We start from the raw sequence: 9,307 nt of genomic DNA on the forward strand, positions 1-9,307 counted from the left end.
ACAATGACTATATTACCTCTATGAATCACCCGGTATCTGATATCAATGGTTTCACTTGAGGAAGTATCCACTAAGTCAAGTCAGTACACAGAATAAGTGAAAGAGGTTCAATGGCCCAGTCCTTTAAAAAACAGAACAGCCCCTTGGGGTGCTGGAGCGGTCACACTCTGATCTACTTCCTATTTCTGTATCTCTATCCTGTCCAATAAACATCATGGCTCAAGCCTCATGACATGACACAATATGAGGAAGTAGAAGAGGATCAACAGTGGAACATTATTAAAACAACCTACAGTTGACTGACTACAACCAAGACTTACTGACTGAGTCCTACTGACTACAACCAAGACTTACTGACTGAGTCCTACTGACTACAACCAAGTCTTACTGACTGAGTCCTACTGACTACAACCAAGTCTTACTGACTGAGTCCTACTGACTACAACCAAGTCTTACTGACTGAGTCCTACTGACTACAACCAAGTCTTACTGACTGAGTCCTACTGACTACAACCAAGACTTACTGACTGAGTCCTACTGACTACAACCAAGACTTACTGACTGAGTCCTACTGACTACAACCAAGTCTTACTGACTGAGTCCTACTGACTACAACCAAGACTTACTGACTGAGTCCTACTGACTACAACCAAGTCTTACTGACTGAGTCCTACTGACTACAACCAAGTCTTACTGACTGAGTCCTACTGACTACAACCAAGTCTTACTGACTGAGTCCTACTGACTACAACCAAGTCTTACTGACTGAGTCCTACTGACTACAACCAAGTCTTACTGACTGAGTCCTACTGACTACAACCAAGTCTTACTGACTGAGTCCTACTGACTACAACCAAGTCTTACTGACTGAGTCCTACTGACTACAACCAAGACTTACTGACTGAGTCCTACTGACTACAACCAAGACTTACTGACTGAGTCCTACTGACTACAACCAAGTCTTACTGACTGAGTCCTACTGACTACAACCAAGACTTACTGACTGAGTCCTACTGACTACAACCAAGTCTTACTGACTGAGTCCTACTGACTACAACCAAGTCTTACTGACTGAGTCCTACTGACTACAACCAAGTCTTACTGACTGAGTCCTACTGACTACAACCAAGTCTTACTGACTGAGTCCTACTGACTACAACCAAGTCTTACTGACTGAGTCCTACTGACTACAACCAAGTCTTACTGACTGAGTCCTACTGACTACAACCAAGTCTTACTGACTGAGTCCTACTGACTACAACCAAGACTTACTGACTGAGTCCTACTGACTACAACCAAGTCTTACTGACTGAGTCCTACTGACTACAACCAAGTCTTACTGACTGAGTCCTACTGACTACAACCAAGTCTTACTGACTGAGTCCTACTGACTACAACCAAGTCTTACTGACTGAGTCCTACTGACTACAACCAAGTCTTACTGACTGAGTCCTACTGACTACAACCAAGTCTTACTGACTGAGTCCTACTGACTACAACCAAGTCTTACTGACTGAGTCCTACTGACTACAACCAAGACTTACTGACTGAGTCCTACTGACTACAACCAAGTCTTACTGACTGAGTCCTACTGACTACAACCAAGTCTTACTGACTGAGTCCTACTGACTACAACCAAGTCTTACTGACTGAGTCCTACTGACTACAACGGTCAAGACTTACTGACTGAGTCCTACTGACTACAACCAAGACTTACTGACTGAGTCCTACTGACTACAACCAAGTCTTACTGACTGAGTCCTACTGACTACAACCAAGACTTACTGACTGAGTCCTACTGACTACAACCAAGACTTACTGACTGAGTCCTACTGACTACAACCAAGTCTTACTGACTGAGTCCTACTGACTACAACCAAGTCTTACTGACTGAGTCCTACTGACTACAACCAAGTCTTACTGACTGAGTCCTACTGACTACAACCAAGTCTTACTGACTGAGTCCTACTGACTACAACCAAGTCTTACTGACTGAGTCCTACTGACTACAACCAAGTCTTACTGACTGAGTCCTACTGACTACAACCAAGTCTTACTGACTGAGTCCTACTGACTACAACCAAGTCTTACTGACTGAGTCCTACTGACTACAACCAAGTCTTGCTGACTGAGTCCTACTGACTACAACCAAGTCTTACTGACTGAGTCCTACTGACTACAAATGAATCCTACTGACTCCACCTGAGTCCAACTGAGTCCACCTGTGGTCCTGTATGGCTCAGCTGGCAGAGCATGGAGCTTTCAACACTAAAGACTGGGGGTTGAGAGGCAGCTCTCAGGGGGGAACTGTGGGGGGACCTTGGATGGTTTGGTGGCCTAGCGGTTGGGAGCTTGGATGGTTTGGTGGCCTGGCGGTTGGGAGCTTGGATGGTTTGGTGGCCTGGCGGTTGGGAGCTTGGATGGTTTGGTGGCCTGGCGGTTGGGACCTTGGATGGTTTGGTGGCCTGGCGGTTGGGACCTTGGATGGTTTGGTGGCCTGGCGGTTGGGACCTTGGATGGTTTGGTGGCCTGGCGGTTGGGAGCTTGGATGGTTTGGTGGCCTGGCGGTTGGGAGCTTGGATGGTTTGGTGGCCTGGCGGTTGGGAGCTTGGATGGTTTGGTGGCCTGGCGGTTGGGACCTTGGATGGTTTGGTGGCCTGGCGGTTGGGACCTTGGATGGTTTGGTGGCCTGGCGGTTGGGACCTTGGATGGTTTGGTGGCCTGGCGGTTGGGAGCTTGGATGGTTTGGTGGCCTGGCGGTTGGGACCTTGGATGGTTTGGTGGCCTGGCGGTTGGGAGCTTGGATGGTTTGGTGGCCTGGCGGTTGGGACCTTGGATGGTTTGGTGGCCTGGCGGTTGGGACCTTGGATGGTTTGGTGGCCTGGCGGTTGGGAGCTTGGGCCGGTGGTTGAGAGGTCGCTGATTAGAATCCCCGATTCAACTTGGTGGGAGATCTGTCAATGTGCTCTTGGGCGGGGTGCTCCTGTGGGTCTCTCTGGATGGGAGTCTGTTAAGACTCCTGTGGGTCTCTCTGGATGGGAGTCTGTTAGGCTCCTGTGGGTCTCTCTGGATGGGAGTCTGTTAGACTCCTGTGGGTCTCTCTGGATGGGAGTCTGTTAGACTCCTGTGGGTCTCTCTGGATGGGAGTCTGTTAGGCTCCTGTGGGTCTCTCTGGATGGGAGTCTGTTAGACTCCTGTGGGTCTCTCTGGATGGGAGTCTGTTAGACTCCTGTGGGTCTCTCTGGATGGGAGTCTGTTAGACTCCTGTGGGTTTCTCTGGATGGGAGTCTGTTAGACTGGACGTAATGTAGATGCTGAGCGGCAGGAGGTAGATTGTATGTTTTAATATTCAATAAAATAAAAATAAAACATGGATTTAAAACTTATATATATTGTGGGTTCGATTTCTGCTGAGGAAAAGCATATGAGAAATGTATTGGAAAAATAGCATACATTATGTTATTATATCAACTGACTGACATTATGTTATTATATCAACTGACTGACATTATGTTATTATATCAACTGACTGACATTATGTTATTATATCAACTGACTGACATTATGTTATTATATCAACTGACTGACATTATGTTATTATATCAACTGACTGACATTATGTTATTATATCATCTGACTGACATTATGTTATTATATCAACTGACTGACATTATGTTATTATATCAACTGACTGACATTATGTTATTATATCAACTGACTGACATTATGTTATTATATCAACTGACTGACATTATGTTATTATATCAACTGACTGACATTGTTATTATATCATCTGACTGACATTATGTTATTATATCAACTGACTGACATTATGTTATTATATCAACTGACTGACATTATGTTATTATATCAACTGACTGACATTGTGTTATTATATCAACTGACTGACATTATGTTATTATATCAACTGACTGACATTATGTTATTATATCAACTGACTGACATTGTGTTATTATATCAACTGACTGACATTATGTTATTATATCAACTGACTGACATTATATCAACTGACTGACATTATGTTATTATATCAACTGACTGACATTATGTTATTATATCAACTGACTGACATTATGTTATTATATCAACTGACTAACATTATGTTATTATATCAACTGACTGACATTATGTTATTATATCAACTGACTGACATTATGTTATTATATCAACTGACTGAGTCCATCTGACTGACATTATGTTATTATATCAACTGACTGACATTATGTTATTATATCAACTGACTAACATTATGTTATTATATCATCTGACTGACATTATGTTATTATATCAACTGACTAACATTATGTTATTATATCAACTGACTGACATTATGTTATTATATCAACTGACTGACATTATGTTATTATATCAACTGACTGACATTATGTTATTATATCAACTGACTGAGTCCAACTGACCTAAACTGAGTCCAACTGACTGAGTCCAACTGACCTAAACTGAGTCCAACTGGCTGAGTCCAACTGACCTAAACTGAGTCCAACTGACTGAGTCCAACCGACCGGAGAGTAGTTTTGGGGTAATACCATGTATGGTCAGAGGGGGGAGAGTAGTTTTGGGGTAATACCATGTATGGTCAGAGGGGGAGTAGTTTTGGGGTAATACCATGTATCGTCAGAGGGGGAGAGTAGTTTTGGGGTAATACCATGTATGGTCAGAGGGGAGAGTAGTTTTGTGGTAATACCATGTATGGTCAGAGGGGGGAGAGTAGTATTGGGGTAATACCATGTATGGTCAGAGGGGGGAGAGTACTTTTGGGGTAATACCATGTATGGTCAGCGGGGGGAGAGTAGCTTTGTCAGATTCACACTGTGGTGGGAATCAAGTATTGATGTCATTGGAGCTTCGCATAAACATAAACATTTGAGTGAGGACTGGGAATCATGGCTCTCTACTGAATTACAGTAAAAACCAACAGTCGGGACTGGGCATCATGGCTCTCTACTGAATTACAGTAAAAACCAACAGTCGGGACTGGGCATCATGGCTCTCTACTGAATTACAGTAAAAACCAACAGTCAGGACTGGGGATCATGGCTCTCTACTGAATTACAGTAAAAACCAACAGTCAGGACTGGGCATCATGGCTCTCTACTGAATTACAGTAAAAACCAACAGTCAGGACTGGGCATCATGGCTCTCTACTGAATTACAGTAAAAACCAACAGTCAGGACTGGGCATTTGCATCTAAATTACATTTAAGTCATTTAGCAGACGCTCTTATCCAGAGCGACTTACAAATTGGTGCATTCACCTTATGACATCCAGTGGAACAGTCACTTTACAATAGTGCATCTAAATCTTAAGGGGGGGGGGGGGTGAGAGGGATTACTTATCCTATCCTAGGTATTCCTTAAAGAGGTGGGGTTTCAGGTGTCTCCGGAAGGTAGTGATTGACTCCGCTGTCCTGGCGTCGTGAGGGAGTTTGTTCCACCATTGGGGGGCCAGAGCAGCGAACAGTTTTGACTGGGCTGAGCGGGAACTGTACTTCCTCAGTGGTAGGGAGGCGAGCAGGCCAGAGGTGGATGAACGCAGTGCCCTTGTTTGGGTGTAGGGCCTGATCAGAGCCTGGAGGTACTGAGGTGCCGTTCCCCTCACAGCTCCGTAGGCAAGCACCATGGTCTTGTAGCGGATGCGAGCTTCAACTGGAAGCCAGTGGAGAGAGCGGAGGAGCATCATGGCTCTCTACTGAATTACAGTAAAAACCAACAGCCTGCAGCTGGGGATTATCTAAAATCCCCTCCCAATGAAATTTAACAATGTTTCTCATACACAATGAAATGAAACACAGACAACCTCTTGCTAATCAGAAGGCTATTGGAAAGGGAAAGAGGGGGATATCTAGTCAGTTGTACAACTGAATGCATTCAACTGAAATGTGCGATTGGTTCTGGGGCGGGGCTTAGCGAAGGGTCTACGGCAGTTGCTGTCCATTGGAATGTAGCGATTGGTTCTGGGGCGGGGCTTAGCGAAGGGTCTACGGCAGTTGCTGTCCATTGGAATGTTGTGATTGGTTCTGGGGCGGGGCTTAGCGAAGGGTCTACGGCAGTTGCTGTCCATTGGAATGTAGCGATTGGTTCTGGGGCGGGGCTTAGCGAAGGGTCGACGGCAGTTGCTGTCCATTGGAATGTTGTGATTGGTTCTGGGGCGGGGCTTAGCGAAGGGTCTACGGCAGTTACTGTCCATTGGAATGTTGAGATTGGTTCTGGGGCGGGGCTTAGCGAAGGGTCTACGGCAGTTACTGTCCATTGGAATGTTGAGATTGGTTCTGGGGCGGGGCTTAGCGAAGGGTCGACGGCAGTTGCTGTCCATTGGAATGTAGCGATTGGTTCTGGGGCGGGGCTTAGCGAAGGGTCGACGGCAGTTGCTGTCCATTGGAATGTAGCGATTGGTTCTGGGGCGGGGCTTAGCGAAGGGTCTACGGCAGTTGCTGTCCATTGGAATGTAGCGATTGGTTCTGGGGCGGGGCTTAGCGAAGGGTCGACGGCAGTTGCTGTCCATTGGAATGTTGTGATTGGTTCTGGGGCGGGGCTTAGCGAAGGGTCTACGGCAGTTACTGTCCATTGGAATGTTGAGATTGGTTCTGGGGCGGGGCTTAGCGAAGGGTCTACGGCAGTTACTGTCCATTGGAATGTTGAGATTGGTTCTGGGGCGGGGCTTAGCGAAGGGTCGACGGCAGTTGCTGTCCATTGGAATGTAGCGATTGGTTCTGGGGCGGGGCTTAGCGAAGGGTCGACGGCAGTTGCTGTCCATTGGAATGTAGCGATTGGTTCTGGGGCGGGGCTTAGCGAAGGGTCTACGGCAGTTGCTGTCCATTGGAATGTTGCGATTGGTTCTGGGGCGGGGCTTAGCGAAGGGTTGATGAAGAACAAATTGTTATTTACAATGACGGCCTCAAACAGAGAGGAGGAGGGGGGGGGGCTCCCCTTTATTACTAGGAGTCCCCTCAGGTACAAACACTGATACTCTCTCTCACACACACACACACACACACACACTGACACACACACAGGCAGGTGCTCACAAACACACACTGACATTCTCACACACAAACAGTAGTAGGTTGGTTGTACTACTGTATGTCGTAGGGAGGATATTAGTCTCTCTCCCTGTCTCTCTATCTACACACCAACACCTTGGGGAGAACATGCCGTCTAATTGATTCACTCAGTGTAACATGTGTCTTCCCCCGTCCCCCGTCCCCACCCCCACACTCACACACAATCTCATCCATCAATTTTGACAGGGGGGTAGATGTGGTGACATCATTCAGCTGACACACACACACACACACACACACACACACACACACACACACACACACACACACACACACACACACACACACACACACACACACACACACACACACACACACACACACACACACACACACACACCCAATTGGCAGACAACCAGGAGTGCGTGAACAGAAAAGCCCTGATACAACAGGTCCTGAGACATGAAATTACAACAGACACCACAACACACACACACATACCACAACACACACACACCACACAACACACACACACCACACCACACCACAACACACACACACATACCACACACACCACACCACACACACACCACAACACACACACACACACACACACACCACAACACACACCACACCACACCACACCACAACACACACACACATACCACAACACACACACACCACACCACACCACAACACACACACAAACACACACACACACACACACACACACACACACACACACACATACCACAACACCACACCACACCACAACACACACACACAAACACACCACAACACACACACCGACACACACAACACAACACACACACACACAGGACCAATACAATATGGACCACCTTTGGCTTGTCTTATCATACCAAACATAAAACCATCTCCAACCACCTAGAGATCATATATATATATATTTATATACACACACACAGAAAATAATCTACACTGTACAGACTAGACAGAAAGACACACACACACACACACACACACACACACACACACACACACACACACACACACACACACACACACACACACAGGTAAAACAGCATAAAAGGCGTTACCTTGGTAACACATGGTTAGCCAGAGAAGCTCCAGAACCTGACCCCCAAACTCACACACATCCAAGCCCAGCATGGTGGCTGCTGCCGGGGCTACACTGGGCTCCAGAGGCTGGCTGACTACCGGGATCCTCCACAGGTAGGGCAAAGTAACCAGCACGCAAACGGTTTCAAGTCAGCAGTATCAAAAAGAGTCCTTTTAAACAGAGGAATGAAGAAACAAGCATCCCTTCTTCTCCTAACAGGACAGATATCGACAGAGAGAGAGAGAGAGAGGGAGAGGGAGAATCCTTGGGTGTGGGTGGGGATGAGAGGGATAGAGCATCTGTGAAGGAGAGAGAGCGAGAGAGAGAGAGAGAGAGAGAGAGAGAGAGAGAGAGAGAGAGAGAGAGAGAGAGAGAGAGAGAGAGAGAGAGAGAGAGGAGTGTCTGTGCCGGCTCCCTACAAAATGTGTAAGCTAGCACGGTAGCATAGTGACACCCGATGATGTCATTGACTAAATGCTAAGTCCTCTATTGATTTATATTGGAAATGCTTATGGCTAATTTTGAAAATCATATTCAGTTAGCTTAAGATGCTAAATTAGAAATGTTAATTCCTATTTGTATTTAGTTAGAGATGCTAAGGGAGATGCTAGCCCTGTCTACAGTTCTGTGTGCTGGAGATGCCATTCCAGTATGCAGACGATAGCTATCGATTCTCAGACAGAAGTAGCTAAACCTCTGCCTCCTCTCCTCCTCCTCTCCCTCTATCCTCTCCCCCCCCATCCCCCTCCCTCCCTCCTTCAGTCACCAGCCCAGAGACTGCAATGAGCTCATCTTTCCCCCTTCCCACCCTCCCTCCCTCGCTTGCTTTCGCTCACTCCCATTCTCCCACTCGCTCTCTCTCATGCTCTCTTTTTTTGCTTCCTCAGTACACAAGCCACTCTCCCTCTCCATCCACTCTCCCTCTCCATCCATCCACTCTCCTTCTCCTCCCTCCATCCATCCACTCTCCTTCTCCTCCCTCCATCCATCCACTCTCCTTCTCCTCCCTCCATCCACTCTCCCTCTCCTCCCTACGTCCACTCTCCTTCTCCTCATCCACTCTCCCTCTCCTCCCTCCATCCACTCTCCTTCTCCTCCCTCCATCCACTCTCCCTCTCCTCCCTACGTCCACTCTCCTTCTCCTCATCCACTCTCCCTCTCCTCC

General features: G+C 46.9%; 1 long non-coding RNA gene and 1 pseudogene across 2 annotated transcripts; both read right to left on the bottom strand.

Moving 5' to 3' along the window:
• Window positions 1-8,436, bottom strand: part of LOC127917457 (rho GDP-dissociation inhibitor 2-like) — a 46,705-nt pseudogene extending 38,269 nt beyond the window's left edge.
• Window positions 1,771-3,768, bottom strand: LOC127917458 (uncharacterized). Of its 2 annotated transcripts, none has more exons than XR_008097379.1 (3): window positions 2,768-3,768; window positions 2,512-2,607; window positions 1,771-2,415 (listed from the first exon to the last, which is right to left on the bottom strand). It is a non-coding gene; the product is annotated as an uncharacterized LOC127917458 (long non-coding RNA). The 2 variants fall into 2 exon arrangements; XR_008097378.1 differs by having other exon boundaries at window positions 2,704-2,856.
• Window positions 8,437-9,307: the final 871 nt, after the last annotated feature.

The sequence above is a fragment of the Oncorhynchus keta genome, unplaced genomic scaffold, assembly GCF_023373465.1.
Source record: "Oncorhynchus keta strain PuntledgeMale-10-30-2019 unplaced genomic scaffold, Oket_V2 Un_contig_1147_pilon_pilon, whole genome shotgun sequence".
Classification (NCBI taxonomy): domain Eukaryota; kingdom Metazoa; phylum Chordata; class Actinopteri; order Salmoniformes; family Salmonidae; genus Oncorhynchus; species Oncorhynchus keta.